The following is a 13009-nucleotide window of genomic DNA, read 5'->3' as shown; positions in this document are numbered from 1 at the left end:
AGAGGGAGACACAGAATCTGAAGCAGGCTCTGGGCTCAGAGCTGTCAGCACAGAGCCCAGTGCAGGGCTTGAACTCACTAACTGCTAGATCATGACCTGGGCCAAAGTCGGATGCCCAATTGACTGAGCCACCCAGATGCCCTAAAACTTGTATTACTTTTGAAAAAAAAAAGGAAGAGAGGGGAAAAAAAGGAGCTGAATCAGTATCCAAGTTTTGTCACCTTTTGGCACTCTGACCAGAAAGTGTAAAAGACTCTTAGGAATTTCTTTAGAGTAGATGGTAAGGCTTGACCTGTCCCAAGTGGATAGAAGGTTGGGGAACTGGAGGTTTGTAATATCTGTAATTATTTTCTATCCTCATCTCTGATTGATTGAATGTTGCCACCAGGGACATTAATTCCTCTGCCCTTTTGGCCTGTGCCTGTGTGTGGATTGAGCAAACTTTTCAAACTTTAGAAAGCAGTGGGCAGAAAAGTAGAGAAACATGGGGCTGGTGGTTGAGGAGGGGTGGATTTAGCATGCACAGAAGTTTCTATCACAGCTGAAAATGAAATAAGAAGAGGGACAAGGGGGTACCAAAGTGTCTCCTACAATAGCTTAAGTGGGTGATTCCATCCTGTGTTCTAGGAGTGGGAATATGATTTAACTGGAAAATCAAAATATTGCATTCTCCCTTCCCCCAAAATATTACATCTCTGAGGTGATTGGTTAGGAATGGGCATGTCACCCATTTACACTAAACAGAGTCAGAAGTTTTGTTTGTCTACAGTGAAAAAGAAGCTTTCTTATTTGTTGGACAAGAAGCAGTAGAACAGTAAGCTTAGAGATGCTGATTGCCATCTTGCTATGAGGTGGAATAAATCTCCATGTAGAAAGCAACATACAGGAAAGAAAAGTTGAGAGATGGATCAAGAACAGGTCATATTGACATCATTTGAGTGTGGAATCCAGAAAGAAGGCCTTAAGTCTCATTTACATAGTCAGGAATTCCCTCTTCCTCCTCACTCACTTTTCCCCATTCGCAACTCAGTTTTCATTGCTTATAGTAGAAAGAAACATGACAGACACAGAATCTTTTCCCAATTGGGTAGGGCTTTAAAGAATGAATGAGAGGTCAAGAATGTCTGTTAGTAGAAAGGAGACCATCTTGTAACTATGGGACCTGGACTTTTTCTGTCAATCAATTAAGTCAAGACCCTGCTGAGTTGTAAAATCTATTCTTGTCCACCTGCAAATTTCCTTCCCTTCCCTCTAGCTGTAGCATCAGGTCATTTGATTGCCACTTGGATTTTTTGTTTCTGGTCCTTTTTTGTGGAACTTGACTGTGCATTAAAAAATGTTTATTACATTTGTCTACTATTTCTAAATGTTTGTAGCAGAAAAATTTTCTGTTTATCTTATTTTGCTGAGACCATTATTTTTCTCTTAATAAAAATTTGTATTTATTTAGAAACATTCAAAATGTCGACAAAATAGCTGCAACATTTTTTTTGTAATTACAAAGTGGTATTCAGTTAATAGAACAACAATTATTTCACATAAGCTGCATCAGAGACAACTGAAGATCAAAAAACTACCATCTCCCTACATAAGTAGTTTCTACCATGTACCAGTAAGAACCTGCTTTAAATTTCCATACCGATTTTAACCCCTGTACTGTACCAAAGTTAGTGGTTGCTGAAAATACATCCAGAACAGGGCTACCTAAAGACACACTTGGTAGTGTGTTAACTATACAAAAAAGGACACTGTACAGTTTAAAAACAAATCTTACACAGCCTTACATTTCAATTTTTTTTTCTTTAAAAGGTATTAGTTGTGTACAAGGGGGTTAAATGTTTTGTAGACAAGAAAAAAAAAACTGCACTAGAACCAACTTATTCATCATCATCATCTTCTTCATCTGCATTTTCTTCATCTTCTTTCTCCTCATCTCCTTCATCTTCCTTGTCTTTCTCCTTTTCTTTCTTCTTCTTACTTTTTTTGGCCTTGATGACTTCCATTTTTGCTGCTGCATCAGGTTTTCCTTTAGCTCAGTATGCAGCAGTATCTTTTCCATAGTTTTCTTCAGCTTAGCAGCCTTCTTTTTGTAAGGCTGCTCGTCATCTGTTGCAGTGTTATTATTCCACATCTCTCCCAGTCTCTTTGCAATGTCACCAATGGATAGGCCAAGATGTTCTCCTTTGATTTTGGGGTGATTCTCAGAACAAAACAAGAAAAAGGCCAGAGGAGACCTCTTGGGTGCCTTGGGATCCTTGAAATTCTTTTTTGTTTCCCCTGTAAGGGGGGCAGGTAATAAGTTTTCATTTCTCTTTTGTAATGGGCCTTGTCTGCCTTTTTCATGTCTTCTTTAACTTTTCTTTCTGTTTAGCAGACATAGTCTTCCACCTCTCTGAGCACTTCTTAGAAACTCTGAGAAGCTGACTGAAGCATCTGGGTTCTTCCTCTTGTGCTCCCCCCAGAGTTTGCATAAATAATGCACATGATGGGCATTGAGGAGGGCACCTGTTGGGATGAGCACTGGCTGTTGTATGGAAACCAATTTGACAATAAATTTCATATAAAAAAATGCACATGATGACATTCGCCTCTTGGCTTCTAAGGATCTCCTCTGTCCATGTTTATTTTCCTCAGTGAGGCACAGTCACCAGGTGCCTGTCTGGCTCTCACTTGCCACAGCACTGTCTCTATACAACTCATTGTATACTGCAATGGCTATGAGACCACTATTTATTAATTGATTTATTCATTCACTTTGTAGTAGATGCCACTGATAGCCTCTTCACATCCCCTTGGCTCAACTAAATTCACCTACAGCAGCACACAGTTTTTGACACTATGTCTATCACTGTTTTTCTTTCTGAGCACTTTCCTCTGTACCAAAAGTGCTTGTTCCAGTGAAAGCAGAGGTGACTCTACCTTCCTTGTTCTCTGGTGGGATGCTTTTTGAAGTCTATTTTGTCCAATATTAATATAGCCACTCTAGTCTTCTCATGATTATTATTTGTATGGCATATCTTTTCCTTCCATTTCCTTTCAACCTGTGCCTTTATATTTAATGTATATCTCCTGTAGACAGAAGATTGTTGGGTCTTACTTTTTTATTCATTTTAGCAATCTGTGCCTTTTAATTGGAGTATTTAGTTCATTAACATTTAATGTAATTATTGATGTGGTTGGACTTAGGGATGCTATTTTATTATTTTCTGTTTGTGTTCTCTATTATTCCTCTGTTCTTCCTTGTCTGCCTTTTTTTGATTATTTGAATATTAAAAAAAATTTTATTTTAGTGCTGCTGGGTGGTTCAGGTGGTTAAGCATCCAACTTCAGTTTAGGTCATGATCTCATAGCTTGTGAGTTCGAGCACTGCATCATGCTCTGTGCTGACAGCTTGGAGCCTGGAGCCTGCTTCAGATTCTGTGTCTGCTTTTCTTTCTGCCCCTCCCCCACTTGCACTCTGTCTCTCACTCTCTCTCTCTTTCTGAAAAATAAATAAACATTAAAGGGATGCCTGGGTGGCTCAGTCGGTTTAGCATCCGACTTCAGCTTAGGTCATGATCTCATGGTTTGTGAGTTCAGGCCCCATGATGGGCTCTATGCTGACAGCTCAGAGACTGGATCCCACTTCAGATTTTGTGTTTACCTCTCTCTCTGCCCTCCCCCTGCTCACACACTCTCTCTCTCTCAAAAATAAATAAACATAAAAAAATTTAAATAAACATTAAAAAAATGTATAAAAAATTTATTTTCTTATCAACTTTTTGGCTAGAACTCTTTGCATTATATATGTATATATATATATATATAATGTAAATATGTCATGATATATAGGTATCTGCTTGACATAAAAATGTCAAAACCGGGGTGCCTGGATGGCTCAGTTGGTTGAATATTCAACTCTTGGTTTTGGCTCAGGTCATGATCTTATGGTTTGTGAGATCAAGCCCCACATTGGGCTCCAGCATGGAGCCTGCTTGGGATTCTCTCTTTCTTGCTCTTTCTGCCCCTACCACACTTGCTGTCTCCCTCTCTCTCTCAAAGAAAATAAATTAAAACTTAAAAAAAAAAATGTAGTACCCATGCAAATTTATAGATCCTTTTCAATCTTTTATGCTACAGATGTTGTAAGATTTACATCTACATATATTGTAAATTGCACAAGACAATATTATATTTGCTTAAGAGAGTCATTTTTTTAAATGTATGTTTATTTATTTTGAGAGAGAGAGAAAGCATGAGCAGGCGAGGGGCAGACAGACAGAGAGAGAGAGAATCCAAACAGGCTGTGCATTGTCAGCACAGAGCCCGATATGGGGCTCCATTTCATGACTGTGAGAACTTGACCTGAGCTGAAATCAAGAGTCAGATGCTTAGCTGACTGAGCCACCCAGGTGCCCCAATAGTCCTATGTTTTAAAAGAAGAAAAATAGTCTCTTATATTTATCTATAAGTAATCATTTCTGAAGCTCCTAATTTCTTCTTGAAGATTTGAGTTTCCACTGGTTTCACTTTTTTTTAGCCCACAGAAATTTAGTTTTGCTTTTTTTTTTTTGCATTTCTTGTAGTACAGTTCTTTCAGTTTTCTGTTACATAAAAATATCTTTATTTTAACTTTATACTTGAAAGACATTTTCAAGTATATCAAGAAAGATATAGACTTATGAATTGATAGTTTTTTTTTCTTTCAGCACTTTAAACATTGTTTTACTGTCTTCTGATCTCTATAAGTTTCTGATGAGAACTCAGTTCATAGTCAAATAGTTATGCCCCTATTGGCAATGTATCATTGTTTCTCTGACTGCTTTAAAATTTTTCTCTTTATCATTGCTTTGTAGCAGCTTGCCTATGATGTGTCTGGGTGTGGTTTTCTTTGCATTTCTCCTGTTGAGCATCTTGAATCTGTAAATTTTTGTCCTTTACTAAATTTGGAAGATTTTGGCCATTATATTTCAAATATTTTTTCTCCCCTTCTCTTTCTGTGCTTCCCTTTGGGGATTCTGATTCATGTATGTTAGACTTCTGTTATTGTCCTAAAGTGTTTTGAGATTTGATAATATAAAACAAAAAAATTTTTGTCCTTCAGATTGGATAATTTCTATTGACCTATCTTCAAGTTCACTTATTCTTTCTTCTATCACATCCAATGTGATGTTAAGCCTGCTCATTGAGATTTTATTTTCAAAAGTGCATTTTTATCAGTTCATGATTTTTCTTCTGGTTCTTTTTAAAAATAGTTTCTATTTTTTATGCTGCGATTCTTTGTTTTTATTAATACAGGAATATTCTCTTTTATTTCAATGAGCAGAACTACAAAATCTGCTTTAAAATTCATGTCTGCTAATTTGAACATCTAGATCATTTTGGGATTGGTCTTGGTTAATAATCTTGTCTGTTGAAAATGGGCCAAACTTCTCTGATTTTTTATAAATTGAGCAATTTTGGATTATATCTTGGACATTGTAGAATGTTATGTAGTGAATACTCTATATTTCTCCAAAGATTGTTAATCATATTTTTAAGTGGAAAATTAACTGGCCAAATTTAAACTGTAAACACTTTTTTCTTGGGCAGCAGCTCAAGTTTTTGTTCATTCCTTTTGTCCTTAGCTGAGGTATTGGATTCCGCCCCATTCATGTGTGGTTCAGAGACTTGGGCAGAGTTTATAAATGGAATTCAGGGCTCTTCCTTTCTGGTTGACTTATTTGTCCCAACTTACTAGGATCTGTGGCTGCTCTAAATTGCATCCTCTGATTTTCAGGCCAGAAAGACTGTTTTGTATTAGATTTTAGGCACACTGTTTAGTGCTAATGTTACCCTGCCCTCAGGATAAAATCTATAATGATGGGAAACTCATCTCTTTTGAACCTTCTTCCAAGTTTTGATTCTTCTAAAATCCACTTGTTCACTTTTTTGGTTCACTTTCCAGTGACTTTGCTTTTTTTTTTTTTCGGTCTGGGGTTTGTTGTTGTTATTTGTGAAAGGGTTGGGCCTGATAGGAACTTACTTGACCATCTGATACATATTCCACATATACCTATCTTTGTGGGATTGAGCCCATTTCCCCAAATAGTAACCTAATCATTTTATTCACTTTTCTCATTCTCCACCTCATTTCCCCCACTTTGTTACATGTGCTTCCTAAACTACCCACACCAAGTCTTTATCTCAGGGCCTAATTTAGAGGTGACATAAATTAAAACTCACTAATTTATTAAATTATTTGGTCATTCACATTATTTAATTTAGTCCTCCCAACAGCCATTAGAAGTACAGTGAGAAGAACTTAAGCATTATCTTTATTATATATGTGACTGAGTTCCAGTGAGATTATATTATGCCTATGATACTATATTCAGTAAGTGACGGAATCTAACTTCAAAGCTAAATGTGTCTGATTCTAGAATTTTACAGCATTGTGTGTTTTGGATTAGTTACTTTACCTCTCTTATTCTCATTTTCTCATATGTAAAATGGGGATAATAAAGTATGCTAACACATAGGATTATTGTGTTGGTTAGATGAGATATTGTGGATATAGGACATAGTACCTATGAAATAATAGTTATTATATCAGTTGTCTTTCACTATGTGATAAGCAATCTCAAATTCTCGGCAGTTCACAATAATAAATATTTATTTCTTGTTCAGGTCCATACTGTCAGCTACTGGTTGGATGTTGTGATTGTTCTACAAACTGCAGGCTGAATTTCCTCCACATATCTCCTTATTTTAGGACCTAAACTAAAGGAAAACTTTATGCACAACATGCTTTTCTGAAGGTGGAGGGCACAAGAGCTAGGAGACTTTTGGAATATTGCAATTCCTTTAAAAGCTTCTGTTTGGAAGTGTTACATACCAACTATTTCATTGGTCAAAACAAGTCAAACCCCAAAGTCCACACGGGTGGGGGTGGGGGAAACATTTTATTAACAAAGGAGGGAGTGGTATACACTTGCATTTTCCAACAGCTGCAGTAGAAGGTGAATCATAAAAAGACATGGCAAGGGTAGAAGAGAGTATTTTATTAAATACCAAAAGAAGAGTTCATACAAAAGCTGCTATGGGCATTCAGACAGAGCTAATGTGTGAACCACAAGGACTAGGAAAGGTGTTATGAATGAGATAGGGCTTGAGCTGGGTGTTGACAGATGCTTAGGATTTAGACAAAAGTCATTCTAAGCAGTTGTAGCAGGATGAGCAAAGTACAGAGGTGGACTAGTTTGGCCTTGTTATTGGGGGGCTTTTGGTGGGAGCAATCACTAAAGGTGGGCTGGACAGCCTGGCTGTCAGGCAAAAGACAAAAGGAAGACTTTTGGAAATTTTGAGCAAGATTCAGAATTCAAAGTTATGTTTCAGAAAGATTGGCCTGGCTATTCTGTAGGAGGGAAGTTGGATAGCAGGGAGTATTTTTCCAGCATTATACACAGCAGCTATTCTTCTTTCTTCAAAGTTGTACACTGGCTCTGTGAGACAAGTATATAACAAAAATGTGGTGAGCATGACAAATATTTCTTCAATGCAGACTTGACTCCCACTAGTAAGAAAATGAAGATTGCCTTACTTGTTTTTCTCCGAATCTTCTGTTTGACCAAATAAAGAGCATGCTTTGGTAAGAGACATTACTTCCCACACAAAAACATAGAGTAACATGTCAGATAGACTGGATGGATGCACTATGCAACTTTGCAAACTGCATGAAAATATTTGTGCACTATCATTTTATTTTGCTTTTGAAATAACCATGGAAAGACAATTTGACCACAATTTTCTGTTTTGCACTTAAAAAGAAAGAAACAATTTTGAAAAATTTCCATCATTGAATTCCTTAGCAAAATACAATGCCCAGAAGCTTTTGGAAAGCAGTGACAGTGGCTGTGGTAAGATCCCTACCTATTATTATTTTTCTATTTTTATTGTTGTTTTTGACTCGTTAATGGCCTCTGATAAATATTTGTTGTGTTAAAGTTGCTTTATTCTGGATTTGAAAATTAGTAATAGGTTCAGATGAGATTATTTGATTTTCAAAATTGGATTTTTGACTTACCTAAGTGAAAAAAAAGTGATGTATGTGTTACCAATCACCTAGAAATTAAGATTTCTCTTCAGATCTATTGGGTCACCATTCTTTATGCCATGAGAATAAATACCTTCATAATTAATATGATATGGAAAGTAGGTGTCACAGGGGAAAAGCACTTTAAAAAACTTTATAGATTAACATCTGCAATCTTTGAGCGTAGAATTGAGGGAGAAGGCAGAGACTGAACATTTATTTAGCTTTTTCTTGTGCAGGCACTGCATTAAGTGTTTTACTCATTTATTGTGGTGGTAACTCTGTAAAGCCTTTATTATTGTTCCCATTTAACAAATGAGGAAACTCAGGTTCTGCAAGGTGAAGGAGACTGCTCATGACTTCACAGCTAGAGGCAGGTAAAGCCGGTACTCAATGTGTGGGTTTGACCCTGTGACCAATCCCTTTCCACTGCATGTTTTCCATATTGCCCCTCTCTCTTATTTCCTAATCCTGTGTAGGGACTTGGGTTCCACCTAGAGCCTACAATATCTATTTTAGTTAGTGGATGGTTTATGGTGTCAGTGATCTTGATTTTTATTATTCATATTAAGAATATTGAATTAGTACCGTGAACCAGAGAATTACATTTATAATTTGGCACTTAAAATATTTACTTATTATAAAAACAATTTTATTATAGCAACAATAATCAGTATAAAATGTTTGAGGGGCGCCTGGGTGGCTCAGTCAGTTGAGCGTCCGACTTTGGCTTAGGTCATGATCTTGCGGTCTGTGAGTTCGAGCCCCATGTCGGGCACTGTGCTGATAGCTCAGAGCCTGGAGCCTGCTCAGATTCTGTGTCTCCCTCTCTCTCTGCCCCTCCCCCGCTCATGCTCTGTCTCACTCCGTCAAAAATAAATAAACATTAAAAAAATTAAAAAAAATCTTTGAACACTACAGTAAACAATCTCCTGTTTGTCCATGTTCTCTTTTAGTTTTTGTCTATATGCATACACGGTTTGGAAACAGTTGTGTTCTTTAATTAAACATTTTAGGGCACCTGGGTAACTCAGTAGGTTGAGTGTCCAACTTTGGTTCAGGTCATGATCTCACGGTTCATGGGTTCAAGCCCCACATCAGACTCTGTGCTGACAGCTCAGAGCCTGGAGCCTCCTTTGAATTCTGTGTCTCCCTCTCTTTCTGCCCCTCCCCCATTCACGCTCTGTCTGTGTCTCTCTTGAAAATAAATAAACATTAAAAAAATTTTTTAAGCCATTTTAATAACTATTCCACTAAATGGACATATTATCATTCAGTAAAGCATCCCTAGATTATTTAAATTTTAGGTTGTTTTCAATTTTCTACTATACTGCAATTAGCTTTTAAATTAAGATATGGCTTTCTTTATTTCATTATGATTTCTTTAGGATATATTTCTAATAGATATTAAGTTGAAGGGCAGCAGAATGAAAAATTAATACAGAATGTTTTATTTAAACAATATTTAAGCTTACTTGAATTGGAAACCACGCTGAAAGTGTAATGTTGAAATGCTGATTGTGTCAAGGGTCTCCAAGACCAACCTCAGATTTGATGATTTGCTAGAAAGGCTCACAGAACTCAGAAAGGCTGTTATATTCATGGCTATGGTTTATTACAGTGGAAGGATGAAGATTAAAATCAGCATTGAGAAAATACACATGGCTGAAGTCCAGGAATGAGCTTCTAGGTGTTGTCTTTTAGTGTAGCTGTAGTTGGATGCTCTTTTCTCCCATCAATGACGTGTGACATGTGCAAAGTAGTGAACCAGGGAAACTTTCCTGAGCCTTGGTATCCAGTATTTTTCTTTGGAAAATTTATATGGGGATCCAGCCTCACAAAGGCCAAACTGATGCAACATGGCCCAAGGCCTGAGGTGTATAAAAGCCCTCTCATCTGGCAGGATATCCCAAGGCAGAAGTTATTTTCCAGGGCCATCGAGGGATTGCCCTTTCTTTGGAATGGGCAGGGTTGAGTAACAACCCAAGCCTGCTGAATTAACTTTTTACTGAATAGGGATGTAGAAATATTTCAAGAAACAGGATTTAAAAATCATGGTATTATAATGTTAAAGGAGATTAATTATTAGTCCAAATTTTACTTTTCACAGACTGGGTAGCTGTGGCTCAGAGCAGTTAAATTATTGACCCATCACTCTGCTAGTTAGTAGTAACAGACAAAATGCATAAGGATTAAGTGGGAGGTTTTTAATTATCTAAAACATTTTGGAAATGTATACTGTTAAACATTTTTCCTATTAAAATTCTACCCTATTTGTTCTCAGCTTTTAGAATGTAGAAATAATGCCTGTGGTGCTTCTTTCTTTCTTTTTTAAAAAAGAAAAAAAAATCTAACATTTATTTATTTTTGAGAGACGGAGACAGAGTGTGAGTGAGTGAGGGGCAGAGAGAGAGGGAGACACATAATCTAAAGCAGGTTCCAGGCTCTGAGCTGTCAGCACAGAGCCTGACATGGGGCTTGAACTCATGAACCATGAGATCATGACCTGACCCAAAGTCAGATGCTTAACCAACTGAGCCACCCAGGTGTCCCTGTGGTTCTTATTTCTAATGCAGCTATCTGTGACCCACCTTTAGAGATTCTCATTTGATAAATTTGGGTAGGACTCAGGATTTTGCATTTTTAACAAAGTACCCAGATAATTTCTGATGTTGGTGGACCTAGGACTACACTTTTATACACTGATGACTGATAATTTTCCCACAACCCAAATTAAATCATGCCATTGTGTGTTTGTTTTTAAAGCTGGTGGCTCTCCACTTTCTACCTAATAGGTACCACTTTCTTCTGCCTGATGTTTCACTATTTTACTAACTTTCACAATATAGCCCCAAGTACCTTTTCTCTCATTATTCCCTGGAACCTTACCAGAATTGAGTTTGTACTACTTCCTGAATAGTTCGTATGCATTTTTACCTTTATAATTTGTTCCTGTTGTTTACTCACTGTAGTTATTACCTCTTTCTTTTGTTTTTGTCTGCCTGGCGTTCCTTTTCACCTTCATCTTAGGGAATCTGCCCTTATCTTGCTCCATGTGGTTGGAGGGGTTGGGGGTAGGCAGGCAGGAGTGATAGGGCTGTCAGTTATGTGTCAGCTTACTAGTGGACAGTGGGGTTGCACGTGACCCAAATCTGGCCAAATACAGCGTTCTGACCCTCAGGCCAGGTTTTGTTTTTTGTCTTTTTTTTTTTTTTTTTTTTTTTTAACATGATCTGATCTGGGACAATTAGTAACCTTCTATGTGATATTACATATGGAAACTAAAAGGGAGGTCCTCTGTTTTCTTTAATGTTGTTGAGCTGAATAGTAGTTCTGGAGTTTCCGTGGCTGTATCCAACCTCTGTGACATGAAGGAAATCTGTCTCTAAATAGAAACACAGAGACCCTCATACAAAGAGAGGTACAGCCAAAATATGAAGATAAATAGTAAACATAATCTGACTTCTATTCCAGTGGTACCTGAGACCTGTTTCAAGTCTCCACACCTGCCCTTTCCAGTTATATGAACTAACAAATCCCTGGTTCCTATTTTTGTCCAACCATTGTTTAAAAAAATTTTTTTTAATGTTTATTTATTTATTTTTTAATTTTTTTTTAACCTTTTATTTATTTTTGAGACAAAGAGAGACAGAGCATGAACGGGGCAGGGGCAGAGAGAGAGGGAGACACAGAATCGGAAGCAGGCTCCAGGCTCTGAGCCATCAGCCCAGAGCCCGACGCGGGGCTCGAACTCACAAACCGCAAGATCATGACCTGAGCTGAAGTCGGATGCCCAACTGACTGAGCCACCCAGGTGCCCCATAACCATCGTTTTTTTTTTTTTTTTAAACAATACGAATTTATTATTTTACAGTTCTGTAGGTCAGATATCTACTGTGAGTTTCACTGAGCTAAAATCAAGGTGTCATTAAGGTTGCATTCCTTTCTGTTAGCTCTAGGGAAGAATTCTTTACCTTGCTCATTTAGATGGTTGGCAGAATTCAGTTCCTTGTAGGTGTGGATCGGAGCAGTCACCATTCCCAGCTGGCTATCAGCTGAGGCTGTTCCAAGCTTCTGTAGCTGTCCATGTGCCTTGGCTCATGAACCCCTCCATCTTTAAAGCCAGCATTTCTGCCTTCTCCTTTGCTCAATTTTAAATTTAAATTTGAAATTTGTAATGATTGAGTTATATATGCATTTCCTCATTTATTATGTTCTTCTTGGTTCATCTCAAATGGGAAGTAGGACTGCTTGGCATATAGGAGTTGCTCAATAAATGGATTAATGGAAACCACTATGGATTGTATACTTTAGATTTCACAGCTTTTGCACTAAACATTTGTTGAATTTGGACAAGCCACTGAATCTCTGAATCAGTTTTCTCATCTACAAACTGAGGAGGTTTAGTTAGGTGATTTCTAAGGTCATTATTAACTCAAAATCTTTTCATTTAGATATGCAATTTTGGGGGCACCTGTGTGGCACAGTCAGTTAAGCGTCTGACTTCGACTCAGGTCATGATCTCACAGTTTGTGAGTTCGAGCTGTACTGGTGGTTCAGAGCCTGCTTGGGATTCTCTCTCTCTGCCCCTCCCTAGCTGTACATAAAATAACTTTTATAGCTGTTTTTGCTTTTTTGGGTATGATCAAGATTCATACATCATATTTTGTTGCCATGTCTCTTTAAATCTAGAACATTCCTTCTACCTTGTTTAGTTTTTCATGACATTGTAAATGTCTCACATTATGAATTTGTATTATGATTTCCTTTTGATTAGGTTTAAATTAAATATTTCTGGTGAGGCTGAATCATAGTTGATGTGTACTTACTACATGACATCAGGAAGCTCAGTAGGTCAGTTTGTCTTCCTACTGGTGATGCAAAATATATAATCATTTGGTTAAGGGCAGACTGCCAGATGGCTCCTTTCTGAAGGTATATTCTCTTTGAAATTAG

At 37.4% G+C, this 13009-nt stretch overlaps 1 protein-coding gene and 1 pseudogene across 10 annotated transcripts in view; one reads left to right on the top strand and one right to left on the bottom strand.

The window, feature by feature from the left end:
* The window catches only part of FILIP1 (filamin A interacting protein 1), a 296630-nt gene that overhangs the window by 71126 nt on the left and 212495 nt on the right, over positions 1 to 13009 (top strand). The window lies entirely within an intron of this gene.
* Positions 1878 to 12091, bottom strand: LOC102950109 (annotated as a pseudogene).

Source organism: Panthera tigris, chromosome B2, assembly GCF_018350195.1.
Source record: "Panthera tigris isolate Pti1 chromosome B2, P.tigris_Pti1_mat1.1, whole genome shotgun sequence".
Lineage (NCBI taxonomy): Eukaryota > Metazoa > Chordata > Mammalia > Carnivora > Felidae > Panthera > Panthera tigris.
Note: the sequence above shows the minus strand (reverse complement) of the source record. Positions and strands in the feature narration are given on the sequence as shown.